The following is a 17,820-nucleotide window of genomic DNA, read 5'->3' on the forward strand; positions in this document are numbered from 1 at the left end:
CGCAGCTGCGTTCGCAAACGCGCTGTTCCGTCACCAGCGGATATTGAGATATCAGTGTTAGAAACGTGTGCATATTGTATCAATCATCAAGCTCGCTTGAAGCCCCTGACTACGTGATTTGTTTCACATGCCGATGATGATTCAAGTACAAGCACTGTTTTATGTTACGGACTGGAACTCGAGCCCATGACTTAGTGTGGGCGACGCCCTTACCAACAGAGCTGTGCTGGAACATCTCAAAGCCTACCACACTGCTCCAATTTAATGTGCTTCTCTCTGGTGGTTTCCAAACTCCTTGAAAGTAAGTCTTCCTGCACCCTTCGCTAGATTAGTGCTCCTGAGAGACTTTCATGTACCGTGTAACGTAACGCATATGCCGGCGAGATATCAACCAGAGGGCAGTTGTCAGATGTGTAACATAAGAGCTGGTTCGGCTGAGGGGCCAGGGTGAAGGATAAACACAGGCTTTCATGGCAGGCCGTGCGGTCGCCGACAAAGCGAGTACTCAGCGGCAGCTAATCTGCGGTTTTTCCCAAGAAGCAGGAAGCGGTTGACCGACTGCAAGGTCTGGTCTGATGTAAGGGATCTGTACAATGGCAGCACTAGCAACATGATGGGAGATGGCTACCTTCAAATTTCCAAAAACGGACATACAAAATCAGTAGTTTTTTACTTTTCATGTTAAAAGTAAAACGTTCTCGAAAAGCCTATTTTAGCTACGTATGCAGCTTGCTTCCTTTCCAAACAGCACGTTCTTTCAGCAGTGCAGCAGATGGCGCAACAGATTTTTTCTTTTTTTTTGCGTGGAACGACAGAAAAGTCTGCCACGATGTCCAAGACATAGAATTGCAGCAACTTGTGTGTACTAAGTGTATTGTCGCGAGCTACGCATCTATCTACATCACGCATGTTTTTCTTTTCTTATTTTATTTATAAACATACTAATAAAGTCATGATAAGGTCCCATTATTATCGTGAGATGTCACTCCAAACGCCAGTTCATTATGCAACACACAACTTAAGAGTCTCCAAACAACTATCCTGGCTTGTGCCGCTTATGGTTCAAACGGCTCTGAGCACTATGGGACTTAACGTCTGAGGTCGTCAGTCCCCTAGAACTTAGAACTACTTAAACCTAACTAACCTAAGGACATCACACACATCTATGCCCGAGGCAGGATTCGAACCTGCGACCGTAGCGGTCGCTCGGTTCCAGACTGTAGCGCCTAGAACCGCTCGGCCACCTCGGCCGAAAGCGATGATATGCAGTGAATGTATGAAAGTGATGATATGCAGTCACCTAACGTTCTTTTCTGAATTTTGTTCACGACTGCGCAACGGCCGCGCGGAGTAACCGCATGGTTAGAGGCGTCATGTCACGGATTGCGCAACCCCTCCCGCCGGAGGTTAGAATCCTCCGTCGGCCATGGGTGTGTGTGGGTGTGTGTGTTGTTCTTAGCGTAAGTCAGTTTCAGTAGCGTGTAAGTCTAGGGACCGACGACCTCAGCAGTTTGGTCTCTTAGGAATTCACACATATTCGAACATTTTTTCTACTCAATGGCCAGCAAACAAAATTATCCCCCCGCCAGACAAGTCGTCCATCCGTAGGTAATACTGAAGTGCGAAGCCAGGTCGGGTCGCTTCAACAGTAATTCAATGTCTAATCGCAGAGTATATTTTAATCGTATCAATACACTCGCGTGCATCGATTAAGACTTTAATATTAAAATTATTACAAAAACTACATAACTTAGGTGATCACAATAAACGAATACTCTTTCAATAATAAATTGAAAGTGATTAACTACTGAACAATTCATACGATCGTAATACTCAAGTTTTGGTTTATACCCTAGCACTGCAGCTATCATTGCAGAAAGCCACACATTTGTAGGTATTTTAACAGCTGAAAAATATTACTGTCGGAGCCAAAAAAATCGTGAATATACTCCTCTTTAAAAGACTGACAGAAAACTGGAGAACCAACTGCTTCAAATCTTCATACCGCCTTTCTCACCAAAAAAAATTTTTTTCTCTTCTCTGAACTTTAATCTCTTCATCAAATTTTTCTTTGGCTTCCTTTACTGCTTGCCCAGTGTGCTGACTGAATAACATCGGAGATTGGCTAGATAGGTTACAGTCCCCTCTCGCCACCTTCTCAACCGTTGCTTCCCTTTCATGTCCTGTAAGTCTTATCATTCAAATATCGTTCCTGTGCAACTTGGGAACAACCTTTGACAACGTTAAAAGCTTTTTCTCGTCAAATGCTCTCTGATACCTTCAGAATTTCTAAGGAGGTATTCTAGACAACACGGTCAAAAGCTTTCTTTGTATCTACAAATGATATAAATGTAGGTTTGCTTTTCTTTAGTCTGTCTTATAAGTCGGAAGGGTAGTGTTGCCGCGCGTGTATCTACATTTCTCCGGGACCCAAACTGATCTTCCCCGAGCTCGGCTTCACAGTTTTTCCATTCTTCTACAGGGTGAACATTAATAAAACCGACGAACTACAGGGACGGATTTATGACTGGAAATGGAGGAAAACAGGCGAACACGTGCCCGGTAATACGTAGTCGCGCGTGGCAGATGGCGTTGACGAATGATACTTCCTCAGTGCACCAGCCGTGTGTTCTTTGTGTCTTGCAGGCTGCGTGATTGACGCAGCGTACTGTAAGCAGCGGAATGGTGCAGTATTCATGCCGGGAACAAGCCGTGATGGTGTTTGTGTATGGCCTATCAGATGGAGACGATCGGGAGGCAACACGGCTATACCAAAAAACACGTACCCTCACCAACCACGGCACACAAAATTTCAAGTCCTTTTTCAGCGTCTGTGTGATCATGGGTCCTTTCAGACAGCAGGAACGTGCAAGGAGGCGGAGGACTTTGCATACACCAGATCTGGAGGACCAGGTTCTACAGGATATTAAGATGAACACCAGTACAGCATTACCTTCATAGTTTAGTACTGGCATGCTACCTGACCTCTTGAGATTTAACCAGTTCCTTCTGTTTCCTACAATGATCTCTCTAATTTTCCTACATGCAGCATTCGTCCTCCACCTAGTTAACATGATTCTACAGCCTTGCATTTGTTCTTCAACCACTCTTGCAAAGCCATTTTGCACTTCCTGCCAATCTCATTTTTTGGACGTTTGTATTCCCTTTCGCCTGCTTCATTTGCTGCTTGTTTCTATTTCCTTCGTTCATTAGTTAACTTGAATATCTCCTGCAGCATCCAAGGATTTCAATTGGGCTTTGTCTTTTGGCCTATTTGATCTTCTGCTGCTTCCACTACTACATCTCTCAATGCTACCCATTCTTCTTCTGCATTCCTTTCCCCCGGTCGGTCAATTTTTGCCCAATGCTCCCTGGAAAACTCTCAGCAAGCTTTGGTTCTTTCAAGTTATTCAGGTCCTATCTCCTTAATTACCTACCTTTTTGAAATTTCTTGAGTTTGAAGCTACAGTTCACAACCAATAAATTGTAATCATATTCTACATCTGCCTCTGGAGAAGTCATAAGAGTTTAAAAGCACGTTTCGAAATCTCTTCCATACAACCAATCTGAAAACTTCCAGTGTATCCAGATTTCTTACACATATACAACCTTCTTTCATGATTCTCAAACCAAGTGTTAGTGATGACTAAATTATGCTCTGTGCAAAATTCTACGAAGCAGCTTCCTCTTTCATTCCTTTCCACCAGTCCATATCATAGTACTATTTTTCCTTGTCTTCCTCTTCCTACCACCATATTCCGGACACCCACAACGCCGGCCGGAGTGGCCGAGCGGTTCTAGGCGCTACAGTCTGAAACCGCGCGACCGCTATGGTCGCAGGTTAGAATCCTGCCTCGGGCATGGACGTGTGTGATGTCCTTAGGTTAGTTAGGTGTACGTAGTATGGAGTGATTGTTGTTTAAGATATCCTCATCTTCTGCCCACCAACCAAATGATACAGATGAAAATGTCTCCCACCACTGGGATTCGAGCCTTGTGTCCCTGTATTATGTGTCCCAGCACAAATACTTCACCGCTGTCTCAACGGTCCCCCCATAAACCATGGACCTTCCTGACGCGGGGTTGCGTGCATATCTCAACGATAGAAGCCGTACCGTAATTGCAACTATGTCCGAGGATATGTGTGGAGTTGCCAAACAAACGTACTGTTCCAGAAAAGGGGCGACAGCCTTTTCATTAGTTGCAAGGGCGACGGTGTAGATGATTGATCTGGCCTTGTAGCATTAGACAAGATGCCCTTGCTATGCTGGTATTGCGAACGGCTGAAAGCAAGGGAAAACTACAGCCGTTCTTTTTCCTGAGGACATGCAGCTCTACTGTACGTTTAAATGACAGCATCCTCTTGGTTAAAATATTTCGGAGCTAAAATAGGCCCCCATTCGGGATTCTGGGCGGGGCTACTCTGGGGGATGTCGTAATTGGAAAAAATACAACTGGCATTATATGGGTCGGAGTGTGGAATCTTAGATGTCTTAATCGGCCTAGGTAGGTTGAAGTTAGATATAGTGGGAATTAGTGAGTGAGGTGGCGGGAAGTACAGGACTTATCTAGTGGGTACAGGGATGTAAACAAAAAATCAAATAGAGGTAATGGGATGGATCTAACAACAAATCAGAAAATATACAGGGTGATTCAAAAAGAATACCACAACTTTAAAAATGTGTATTTAATGAAAGAAACATAATATAACATTCTGTTATACATCATTACAAAGAGTATTTAAAAAGGTTTTTTTTCACTCACAAACAAGTTCAGAGATGTTCAATATGGCCCCCTCCAGACACTCGAGCAATATCAACCCGATACTCCAACTCGTTCCACACTCTCTGTAGCATATCAGGCGTAACAGTTTGGATAGCTGCTGTTATTTCTCGTTTCAAATCATCAAACAAGTTCAGAGATGTTCAATATGGCCCCCTCCAGACACACTCTGCTAGCTCTGCGAGTCGATTTTCCTGGGCTGCGAACAAATGCTTGCTGGATGCGTGCTACATTTTCATCACTCGTTCTCGGCTGTCCAGAACTTTTCCCTTTGCACAAACACCCATCCTCTGTAAACTGTTTATACCAACGTTTAATACACCACCTATCAAGAGGTTTAACACCATACTTCGTTCGAAATGCACGCTGAACAACTGTCGTCGATTCACTTCTGCCGTACTCAATAACACAAACAGCTTTCTGTTGAGCGGTCGCCATCTTAGCATCAACTGACGCTGACGCCCAGTTAACAGCGCCTCAAGCGAACAAATGTACAACTAAATGAAACTTTATAGCTCCCTTAATTCGCCGACAGATAGTGCTTAGCTCCGCCTTTTGTCGTTGCAGAGTTTTAAATTCCTAAAGTTGTGGTATTCTTTTTGAATCACCCTGTATATTGCGGGTAATGTAGTGTGAGCAACATAATGAATGCATTAACACCCACCTAATTTATATGCTAATTAGTTACCCTGGTGATGAAGAATTTCAAAGAACGTATGATTAGATAAAAGAAATTATCCAGATAGTGAGGAAGAGGAAAATTTTGTTGTTGTGGATGTTCAAATGGTTCAAATGGCTCTGAGCACTATGTTACTTAACTTCTGAGGTCATCAGTCCCCTAGAACGTAGAACTACTTAAACCTAACTAACCTAAGGACATCACACACATCCATGCCCGCGGCAGGATTCGAACCTGCGACCGTAGCGGTCGCGCAGTTCCAGACTGTAGCGCCTAGAACCGCTCGGCCACTCCGGCCGGCCAACATTTGGAAGGAATCACCCTGATGTCAAGAGCATTAAACCCTGGTATGAGAAGTTTAAGAACAAAGGATCGGTTGCTGACCTTCCGAGGTCTGGTCGACCAAGAACCTCAGCAGACAGGGTGGAAGCTGTAAGGCAGTCTTTTCTGCGAAGTCCGAAGAAATCGGTGCGCAGGGCCTCACGTGAGTTACAGATGCCAAAAAGCTCTCTCCATGACATTTTACACAAACGTTTATTGTTTCGTGCATACAAAGTGCAAATCGTTCAGGCCTTGTCGCCCAATGGCAGTACACGTCGATATGACTTTGATGTCGAAATGCTATCACGATCCAATTATCTTCGCTGAGGCTGCCATCACATCTGCAATGTATCTGGACATGTTGCAACTGTGTGCTGTTCCTCAGCTGCTTCCAGTATCACCCGATGTCTTGTTTCAGCAAGACGGTGCACCGCCTCATTGGGGTTTGGACGTCCGTGCCTATCTCGATATGACCTTTCCTGGGCGATGGATTGGTCGTGATGGGCCGACGGTTTGGCATCCACGCTCCCTGACATTAGCCCATTAGACTTCTTTTTATGGGGTTATGTCAAGGACGAGGTTTACCGAACACTTGTACCAGATCTTGAAACCCTTCGGCAACGGATAACCACAGTCCAGTCGATCCCTCCAGTGATGTTGGCTAATGTGTGGACGGAAATTGAATAGCGCCTAGATGTGCTACGTGCTACTAAGGGTGCTCATGTGGAAGTTTACTGATGTGTGAAAGAAAACTTTGATAGTTTGTAAACAATTAGACACCAGTTTCATATTTGTATCTTACTTCTAGCCTGAGTTATCAATTTATGTAATCAGGGAACGACTTTTCGGACACCCTGTATTTCCAAAACTTTAAGAACACCTTCGAGGACATCACTTTGACAATGATGACGCGGTGCAAGCAGACGTGGGGCTGTGGCTTCGTCGAGAAAGGCAAACATTCTACAGTGACGGAATCGACAAAGCGGTCTCTCGTTGGGAGAAAAGCCTTCATCACCAGGGTGACTCTGCTGAGAAATAAATACGTAGACATGAAGAATAAAGATGTAGAATGTTAATAAAGTTTGTTTTATTTAATAGGCTGAGTTTTCACAGAAAAATTCGGATGCATTACTTTTCAGCGCGTCGTCGTACATTTACAACCCACACCTGTTCCCAAGGTGTGGCTAGATTCAGCTGAACAACCCTGACCGCTCATGAGACGGCGCATCTCTAACTACGAAGGGCTCTGTCTCCAGCGTCCTACTGTTGTCTCGGCTGTCGTGAACCCTGACGCGAGTGCTGCGTAACGGAAGAAACGTGAGCTGCAGTATTACTTGTATGTGATTCATCTGTAGGGCACCTTCTGTTGCTTTCCATTTTTAAAGATGATGGTAGTGCCCAATGAACAATGATTTAACACACCGCATGGACAAGTTTAACTGCTGATGTGAGAGAGATGATCGTCGGATCGTTGACTGATAATCTGGAATTGCCACGGCGAGAACAACCGGAAAACTTTCACACTTCTCTGAACATCACCAGTCATTTCCTTCTTTTTTTTCAATTTTCCAAATCACCTTCGCCAGTAGCCTGCAACAGAAGAGGCTCCCTTCTCGCATAAAAGAGGAAGAAAGAATTACATTGCATCGCGACTTCTATCAGGAGACGGCGTCGGCAGCACCCGCTTCTACGCGATGGAGGAACTTCCTTGTCGCAAGCCCAGGCTAACGAAGATAAAGAGTTAAATTCCGCGTAAGCGCGTAAAAGCAAATAGGCATTTCCCGTCCATGACAAGTGCAAATGAAACGGCGCCAGCTGCGGCGCCGGACGGGAGCTTAATCTCTTAAGGAACTCTGCGGGAGGGACATAAATGAGCAACTGTGTTGCGCCGGTTTCCAGCAGCGGCCGCTCCGTCCTGCGCTTTAATTCTCAGCCGGTCGGCTTCGCGGAGCCCGCCGCTTCTGCGGAGCTTCTATTTCTGGAAGCGGTGCGGCGCGGCTGCCTGGCACTTCTTGCGTGTTGCGGAAGCAGCCGCAGAATGGCCCACTAAGTCGAGCGGCGAACACGTGTTCCGTGTTTATGGGGCCATCGCCTCGCACCTCCTGCCGGGGGAAACCTCTCCCGAAATCACTGCTCAAGAAAAAAAAAGGGGGGGGGAGGAAGGTGTATATGTGGAGTTGAAGGAGAAGCAGCACGAACTCGGTTGACGAGTGTGAACGAAAATCCTGATGTTCACCCGGCACTGAGCAGTGAGCAGTGAGCAGGGAACCAGTCAGTAGAAACGCACTAAAGATTCCACCCCCCTGTCTTTGAAAACTAATCCTGTTGTACATTCTTAAATCTGTGAGCTTACGTCCCATGTTACTGAATTGCAATCCTGGGATGCGTTGCAAATAAAATGACCGGGGAAACTTATGACTACTGAATCCAATAAAATAACTGATAAACAAATGGCAACAGTATAAGACATTGGCATATCTGACGCAGAGGTGTGTGTGTGTGTGTGTGTGTGTGTGTGTGTGTGTGTGTGTGTGTGTGTGTGTGGAGGGGGGGGGAGGAGAAAATGAGAAGATGCTAATAATCATGCAACTGAATTAATTAAATATATACTTATATGGATATGGTGTTTGTTCCTTCGGACATGTCCGAAAGGACAGACATCATATCCACATAACTATACAGTTCTGACAACAACGGACATGACCACCTTCTTCTGTGCGGATGCACGCACATTCCCCGACCTCTTACGGGACTTGGTAAGAATGTCTTCCACGAGTAATGAGTGTTGGGGTGGACACTACGAATGTAGTGTGTGGACATACAAGGTGAGAATTTGGGTCTCACGGGAGGCGTGCGCGAGATAGTCCCTGCAGTCCCTGCAGTCTGCGCCCTTGGTGGCTCAGATGAATAGAGCGTCTGCCATGTAAGTTGGAGATCCCGGGTTCGAGTCCCGGTCGCGGCACACATTTTCACCTGTCCCCGTAGATATATATCAACGCCCGTTAGCAGCTGAAGGTGTTAATATAATTCTAATTTCGAATTAATTACAATCGTGAAGATTAAAACTTTAGAAAGTATTCTGTAACTGGAGCACAGTGATCGGTATAAAGTGCTAAAAATCAAATAAAAACAGTCCCGATCGAGTTTTCAGATTTTTTATTTGTTAGCAACCGGTTTCCGCCCTTTCGTAAGACCATCTTCAGGCTTTTCCCCGCCATTATGGCTGCTGGTGGCGGCAGACGGAGCGAGATCCGTAGAAGCAAGGGCAGTGACAACCTTACTTCTATGGCTTTAAAATATTCAGAGCGGAGCTTGAGGTAATTCAGTTACTATAAAATGGCTTTAATGCCCTACACATGGTCTCGTGGTTGTGGCTCGATCTCACCATAGTATTTTTGTTGTGAATTGGCAGGAGCAAATTCACGGGGTTTGGAGGAAGCCGAAAGGCACGCGTTTAAGCTCACGCAGGCTGGCGTGAGGTCTGGAACAGGTAAAGTAATTATACTACCAAGAAAAGTACGTAGCTGCTGCAATACTTAACTTTAATCCATAATTGGTGAACATCGGTCTGACTGTACATGCATCACAAGATTAATAGCAAATGATAATGGCGCCTTGCTAGGTCGTAGCAATTGACGTAGCTGAAGGCTATGCTAACTATCGTCTCGGCAAATGAGAGCGTAATTTGTCAGTGAACCATCGCTAGCAAAGTCGGCTGTACAACTGGGGCGAGTGCTAGGAAGACTCTCTAGAACTGCCGTGTGGCGGCGCTCGGTCTGCAATCACTGATAGTGGCGACACGTGGGTCCGACGTATACTAACGGACCGCGGCCGATTTGAAGGCTACCACCTAGCAAGCGTGGTGCCTGGCGGTGACACCACAATTTTTGCTGGAGGCTGAAGCATTTTGCAGAATCAACCACTGGTGGAATCAACGACCCTCGCCGGCGGTTAAAAGTAAATCAGCCCATAACGTTTTTTACGCCCTCAATACATCAGCTCAAGGGGCGCGCCGCACGCTGTAGCCGTGCAGTGTGAGGCGCCTTGCCACGGTTCGCGCGGCTCCCCCCGTCAGAGGTTCGAGTCCTCCCTCGGGCATGGGTCTGTGTTGTCCTTAGCGTAACTGCACCTTACAACACACGAGTGCCCTTCTTCTAGCTGGTTAATCAATGAACTTGCGTCCCACCATCCTCTACAGAAAAAAGTCGCGTCACTCTCCCTCCGTCTCTCTCTGTAACCAATGAGGTGCTCTTTGTCCGCATTGTGCCATGTCTCTTTGTAACTTTCAATGTATTTATGTTAGCCAACGTGGCAGTTTCTACACTGTGTATCGAGCTTGGTGGCGCAGTGCTTAGCACACTGGACTGGCATTCCTGAGGACGGCGGTTCAAACACAGATCGGGCCATCCTGATTTAGGTTTTCCGAGCCTGTGCGTCATCTCTAACGACGTCGATGAGACGTTATACCTAATCGTCCTTCTTCCTTTCATTCTGCATTGCATAAACATTTATTTTAGGATAAGTCAAAATGTGTAGCAGTGTCTCACGTTTTGAAAGGCCCTGGACTGTGGTACCGAACACGTCTTAGAGATGTTTAGCTTTCAGTGATTTATGGAGAAACGGCCAGCTCCCTACATTTTGAGCACAGCAACGCCTTCCGCTAAAAAGCGCGCTTTCTCACTCGACTACCAGGTGGTAAAATATTTTCAACATGAATTTTTTCGACAGGAGAGGTATTGTGTTTGTACGTGAGATGGCCGGACGTCTTAGGGCAGCACCAGAAAGAGAGGGTGATGGCCGGTGGGCTATTGACTCTCGGCTCTCAACCGACAGTCCTTGTGCTAACTGGTCACTCTACTGCTTCTGGTGATCCACATGTCTTCTCACCATTCAGAATGCTTTCAGCGTTTTCTTACTTTTACAAAGCATGCAAATTCGAATTAAAAGTAAAATTTCACTAGCCAGTTACCGACAATCACTAGTTCTGCTGTTTATCATTTTCCTAGGTGTCAGTTAAATATTACGCTCAAATGTGACTTCAATTATGAATTTGCATTCGTTAGGTGACTGTTTCAGGAAAAGAACGCGTGACCTCACTTGCCTGCTTTTAAAGCCATTGCCAGTCTTGTCTGGCTTAATGTGGCCCACCACAAAATCCTCTCCTGTGACAAGCCCTTCATCTCAAGAGCATGACTTATATTCACCATCGTCAACTGGTGTTAATCTTCTAAGGCGTTCCCTGTTACCATGGAAGTTAATTCCTGGTGGCTTAACACACGTCTTATCACACTGTCCAATCTTCCAGTCTGTTTACCACAGAGTCCTTTCCTCTTCTATTCTGAGAACTTTATTTCTTACCAGTTCACTTAATCTTCAGCATCCTTCTGGAGCACCATGTAAAACGTGGAGAGGCCTTAGTGGTCTCTTCGTACACCCCGTATAAAAGAGCTGCGTATTAGTTAAATAATGTAAGATACGATGAAATTAGAAATTCGGTGACGCAGTCACAGGTCAATTACGGGCATGTTTAGTAAGTGTAGAAACCTGATATGAAAATTTCATCAGTAATAACAATTTTTATGAGTATGCGCAAGGAGCGATTTGAAATGGAGAGATCACATAATATTAAGCACACGAAAGCAGATGACAGAAGGAGGTCCGCTGGAAGAATCCTCAGCGAACGCAGTTTATCAACAAACGAAGTAACTTACAAAACCCTTGTTCATGAGTCTGCGATCCACGCCAGAGAAGGCTGACGGAGGAAATAGAGTAGATACAAAGAAGAGCAGCACGTTCCACTACGTGTTCATTTAGGAGGCGCGAAAGCGTCGCGGAGACGCTCAGTCAACTACAGTGGCGGACGCTGCACGAGAGGCGTTCAGCTTCACGTTATGGTCAAATGTCGAAACTGCGAGGGCTTACATTCCTTGAAGACTCAACCAATGTCTTGCCGCCTCCTATGAAAACCTCGCGAAAAGACCACGAGGATAAAATTACAATATTATGCAAAGGATAGACTGCTATTTAACATATAGCGGAGAGCCGGCCGAAGTGGCCGTGCGGTTAAAGGCGCTGCAGTCTGGAACCGCAAGACCGCTACGGTCGCAGGTTCGAATCCTGCCTCGGGCATGGATGTTTGTGATGTCCTTAGGTTAGTTAGGTTTAACTAGTTCTAAGTTCTAGGGGACTAATGACCTCAGCAGTTGAGTCCCATAGTGCTCAGAGCCATTTGAACCATATAGCGGAGATGATGAGTCGCAAACAGGCACACCAAAAAGACTGCTAAACAGGAAGCTTTCGGCCAGAAGGCCTCGGCAGCCAGAGGCTGTGGTTATGTGTGTGGACGTTGCGTTTGCGTGAATGTGTGCGTGTATGACATACAAGGTAGCGCACGAAATGTGTTACCATTTTGTTTTTGAATATAAACTTTATTGTCAATACAATCTGAAAGGAACATATACTACAATGAAGAGCCGTCCATGGAGATTTGTTCTAACTCAGCACATGCTCAATATGTCCACCATTTCGTTTCGTAACTTCCTTCAAACGAACACTGAAGTTAGTGATTACCCTACGGCACAGGTCTTCCGTAATTTCACTGCAAGCTTGAAGAATAAGTCTTCTGAGCTCCATTAAATCACGTGGACGTTTCGGGAAAATTTTTTCCTTTAGGTACCCCCAAAGAAAAAAGTCACATGAATGAGGTCTGAACTATTGGGGGGCCAATTTTGTCTGTCATTGAAGCTACCTGGAAAACTGTGTGAAATGATCCGCATGTCGAAACGCTAGTGTAAAAACTCCAACACAGTGTTTGCAGTATGTGGCCATGCTCCATCTTGCATGAACCACTGCGTGTTGAACGGCAATGCAGTAGCAAGAAGCTGTGGAATGAAGCTATTGCGAAGCATGCTCAAATAACGCTCGCTGTTCACAGTTTCTTCAAAGAAAAAGGGTCCAGTAAGTCCGTGACTAGAAATTGCTGCCCACGCTGTAATCCTCGGAGCATAATGTTGTCGTTCATGAAGCACTTGTGGGTTTTCAGTGGCCCAAAAGCGTACATTTTGTTTGTTAAACACACCGTCTAAATGAAAACGGGCCTCGTCTGAAAACCAAACGTTGTTGAGTGTTTCTTCCCTATCCTCCGCCCACTGAGCAAACAGTAGTGTCTGCTGCTTGTGTTCTTCAGTGAGCTTCTGTGCACAGGTCATCTTGTATGGGTACATATGGAGGTCACTTAAGAATGCGTTGAACGAAGCGTCTGGATATTCCCAGTTGCAATGCTGCCTTTGTACACGATTTCCCGGGACTTCTCTGTACAGCAACTCGTACCGTTTCAATATTCTCCGGCGAACAAACAGGCTTAGGCCGAGGTCGCTTCGCTTCCAATGCTGTTCCTTCCTGCAGAAATTTATCGTACAACGTGTGGATGGTCTTCTTGCACGGGACCCATCGTGTGTTAAACTGTTGTCGAAAACGCCTGTGAGTCCCAACAAGGCTTTTCGTTTCATGAAAAAGTACCACAATTGCCGATCGTTGCTGTGTCGTCAGTCTTCCATTGTCAGTCATAGCTGCTTACTAGTCTCCTAGCGGCAGTATCGTGAATTACACGTCATTTCGTAACTCATTTGTTTTTCCAAGCTCTGCTGGTACTGCTGTAGAGATTCCAACGGCATATCTAATGTGCGTCGCAAATTGTGAAAGAGCTCCGCTACATGGTGAGTAGCAATCTATTCCTTTCTTAATACTGTCATTATTCCATCCTGGAATTTCCACTGTTTGATTTGTTGATAAAATTAAGAGAGATTCGATCCGAGGCTCACCAGTATTTGCTCTTCTCGTGAACCATACGCGACTGGAACAGGAAAAGTGGTAAGTGGCAGTGGTACACGAAATATCCTCCGCCATACGCTGTAAGGGCTTGCAGAGTCTAGACGTACCTGTAAAACCTACGTGGCAGACTGCACGCCCTTTAATTCAGAGCCGAATATGATGGGATGCAACATACAGGAGATATGAATGTACGTGGTTCGCGAATGTAACAATACCTCGGAGTCTCTCACCAAACTTATTATTAAATTCTTTTTTACCTAGTCTCCGCCTCGGCAGCGGCTGTTCTACGTACTACGAGCAAGATAACAGCATGTTAGGACGCCGATCCGGTAGCAGTCCGAACAGCAAGCACACCTGCTCTACCGGGCGAGGCTAAGACCCTGTAGCGAGGTGATGGCCTAGTGGCGGGCAGCGAGCGGCCCTGCAGAGGTTTCGGTAATAGCCTCGGGGCCGTGGCGCGGCGCGCTGAGGACAATGTGCATTGTGCGTGGGGCGGGGCAGGGCCACACCCACACTCCTATCCTTCCTCCACCCCCGCAGTCGCCGCGCCCATCCCGGTCCAATTTATCGCCTCCCGGCCGGGCTTCCCGAGACAAAAGCCAGCTGCCCGCTTCCCTACAGCCTGTTACGAATGCGACATGCGACACGCGACGCGTCCGTCGAGTCGTGCTAGCATTTGAGTGCAGGCGCAGTTGCTGGGCTTCAGGTGGAGACCTACTCCCCCGCTCACGCAAACTGTTACCAACGCGAGGGCGCCACGAGCTGCAGCGCTTCAGCAGCAACCAGTGATGCCGTCTTTCTGTGACACGACCTGCGGACAACAATCAGAGCAAATGTGGGAGAACAAAAGTCTTTCCCATGTCTCCGTGCACGTATATAAATGATTCAAAAGCTACCTCAAAGTGAATGATGAATGATATTCGGTACCTCGTTACAGCTGTTACACGGATAAGAATTTACAATAAGAAAACTGAAGAATCGTGGAAGACTTACTTCACGTTAGTTGACCCAACCATTAGCGGTGTAACAGACTTTGGGATACATTAGGTCAACAATTTTGCTTCCGCCGTTTTGCAATAGAAGGCAGTACCGGCAAGTGGTGGCGCAGGTGTAGGTCCTAAGTGTTATACAATAAGCTTAGGCACTTGTAAACATAGCGCCATGAAATGAAATGATCGTATGGCATTGTCGGCAGGGAGTCCCCGCCTGGGGACAACAGAGCACCCAGTCCACGAAGGAGAAAATCGAACCCGGGCCCGCTGCATGGCGTCAAACGCGCTGACCACTCAGCTAATGGGACCCATCAACATATTAGTCGATTTGTGATTGCATCATACAGTTATTCCCGGTTGAATGTGTCAACTTACGAGCCCAATTCTCGTAATTTGTGGGAAGTTTTAATTTGCTACTTTAACGTGAAGAAATCTGCAACCGAGATTAAAAAATTGCTGGGTAAGACCTATGGCGACGTACCTGTTAATCAAAGAACGGTGATTTTGACCCCGAAGACCGTCACGGCGGTGGAATAGAGAAGGCTTTCGAAGCTACTGAAACCGACGCTAACAACCACAGGAGATTGTTACCCATAGCAATTTATGCTTTTAGGCCAAGCACTGAAAGACAAACGGGCGCAATATACCGAAAGACGTTAAAAGGTAACTTTGCAGAAGACAATGCTTGAATGTCCGTCAAAACACACATGAGAACGTTGAAATGCGAAGTCCTTCACCCATCCCTATTCTCCAGACATTGCTCTATCTGACTACAAGCTTTTTCGATCAATGGCAGACGGCCTGGTTGTCCAGCCAGCACTTCAGGTCATAAGATCAAGTGCAAAATTGGATCAATTCTTGCATCTCCTCAAAAGACGCCCAGTTCTCTCGCCGCGGAATTCGTATGCTGCCAGAAAGATGGGAGAAAGTAGTTGCCAGCGACGACAATACTTTGAATCGTAATTTTTTGTAAGTTTTTTTTAAAATAAAGCATCGAGCTTCGAGAAAAACGGCGAAAGCGAAGTCTTAGACTTAATAACCAGTGATGATAGAATAATAGCCGCGTGGGATTAGCCGAGCTGTATAAGGCGCTGCAAATGCTTCAAATGGCTCTGAGCACTATGGGACTTAATATCTGAGGTCATCAGTCACCTAGACTTAGAACTACTTAAACCTAAGTAACCTAAGGACATCACACACATCCATACCCAAGGCAGGATTCGAACCTGCGACCGTAGCAGCAGTGCGGTTCTGGACTGAAGCGCCTAGAACCGCTCGGTCACAACGGCCGGCTATTAACTGTGCAGCCGCCTTTTATGTCGAGAGGTATTAGTACCGCTGCCTAAACAGAATTTATTAGCGCTTTCCACTACAAAGAGAACGCCTCTCAGAATTTTACGACGTGGGGGCGATCCAATTAGTGTATGACACAGGGTTAATTATCTCATTAAGCTCGCCAGCGGTACCTGTCCACACTCGCCGCCGCAGGCGGCAGCCTCGCCCAGACTCTACCACATCCGTGGTACCAAAATCTCGGGCAGTGGCTGGTAAATACAGGGTGTACATAAAATCCGGGAACATTTTCAATTATTTATTACACAAGAACTAAACAGTGTACAGATGTCATACATATTGCGGTTTGGAGAGTAACTCTGAAAGTTTGTTTTACAAGCATTCGTTATGCAAACCGTGAGTGACCCGACAGACGTCAAAATGGTAATCGAACTCTTGCCATATCCGTCCCAGCATGGCATCGTCGACTGCGGCAATAGCTTCCCGTATTCTCTCCCGGAGCTCTGCTACATCACGTGGTAGAGGCGGTACATACACCAGATCTTTAATGAGTCCCCACAGAAAAAAAGTCACACGGAGTGAGATCTGCTGACAGGGGAGGCCATTTCATGAAACAACTCGCTCCGCACCTGACTCGCCGTGTTTGCGACTAGCGCTGACTATCGGCAAATTACCAAACTACGCTGTGGCGGTACACATGGAAAAAACTTTCAGGGTTTCTCTTCAAAATGACATATGTATGATATCTGTACAATGTTTGGTTCTCGTGCAATAAATAATTGAAAGTGTTCCCAGACTTTGTGTACACCCTGTACTATGGGAGCATAAGCAGCGAGAGGGGTTGGGGATGAGGATGACGAGGAGGAAAAGAAAAAACAAAGGTGGGATAATGGAGGAGGATGAAGAAGGGGAAGAAGGGAGGGAGAGGTAGAAGAAAAGGAAGGGGGAGGTGGAGGAGGAACAGGAGGGGCTACAAAATAATTACACGGGCAGGACGAAATAATATCAGTAATATCATTATAAACACACTGTAAATAGGCATCCAAACCTTCTGAACCCTCGCGGAAATTGGAGCCAATCAACTCTAGATATTGATCAATTTCTTTTCGTACAAAACGAAGAAAAGAAGGGAATATAGACGCGGTCATTAGAGGCGGAGCACAAGCTCGAACTATGGAAGAATGAGGAAGGAAATCGGTCTGCTCTTTCAAAAGAAGCGTACTGGCATTTGCCTTCAGCGATTTACGGAAAACACAGAAGATCGAAATCTCGACGGTAGGAAGGAAATACGAACCGCAGTCCTTCCGAATACGATTCCACCTCGCTCGTTCGCGAGCAAACTCTTCCATTTTCTTGAGATATGCTGGAGGACGGTAGGGGCCTTCAGACCATACACGAGCGCTGGGACATCTGCAACAATACGACGCCTTGGGTTCTGTCATCGATCGTCCTCCATACAATTCCGACTTGGTTCCATACGATTTTCATCTGTTTACAAAATTTAAAGAATACCTTCGAGGCCTTCACTTTAATAGTGACGAAGCGGTACAACACGATGTGAGGTTGTGGCTCCGTCAACAATATCATAAATTCTACAGTGACGGTATCAGTAAACTGGTCTCTCATTGGGAGAAATATGTTCGTCGCTAGGGTGACTACGTTGACAGAAACGTATATAGGTATGAAGAATAAAGATGTACAATAACGTTTGAAACTTCCTGGCAGATTAAAACTGTGTGCCGAACCGAGACGAACTCAGGACCTTTGCCTTTCGCGGGCAAGTGCTCTACCATCTGAACGACTCAAGCACGACTCACGTCCCGTCCTCACAGCTTTACTTCTGCCAGTACCCCGTCTCCTACCTTCCAAACTTTACAGAAGCTCTCCTGCGAACCTACAGTACCGTTTGCTTTCTTTAAAAAC

The sequence above is a fragment of the Schistocerca nitens genome, chromosome 4 (genome assembly GCF_023898315.1).
Source record: "Schistocerca nitens isolate TAMUIC-IGC-003100 chromosome 4, iqSchNite1.1, whole genome shotgun sequence".
Taxonomy (NCBI): domain Eukaryota; kingdom Metazoa; phylum Arthropoda; class Insecta; order Orthoptera; family Acrididae; genus Schistocerca; species Schistocerca nitens.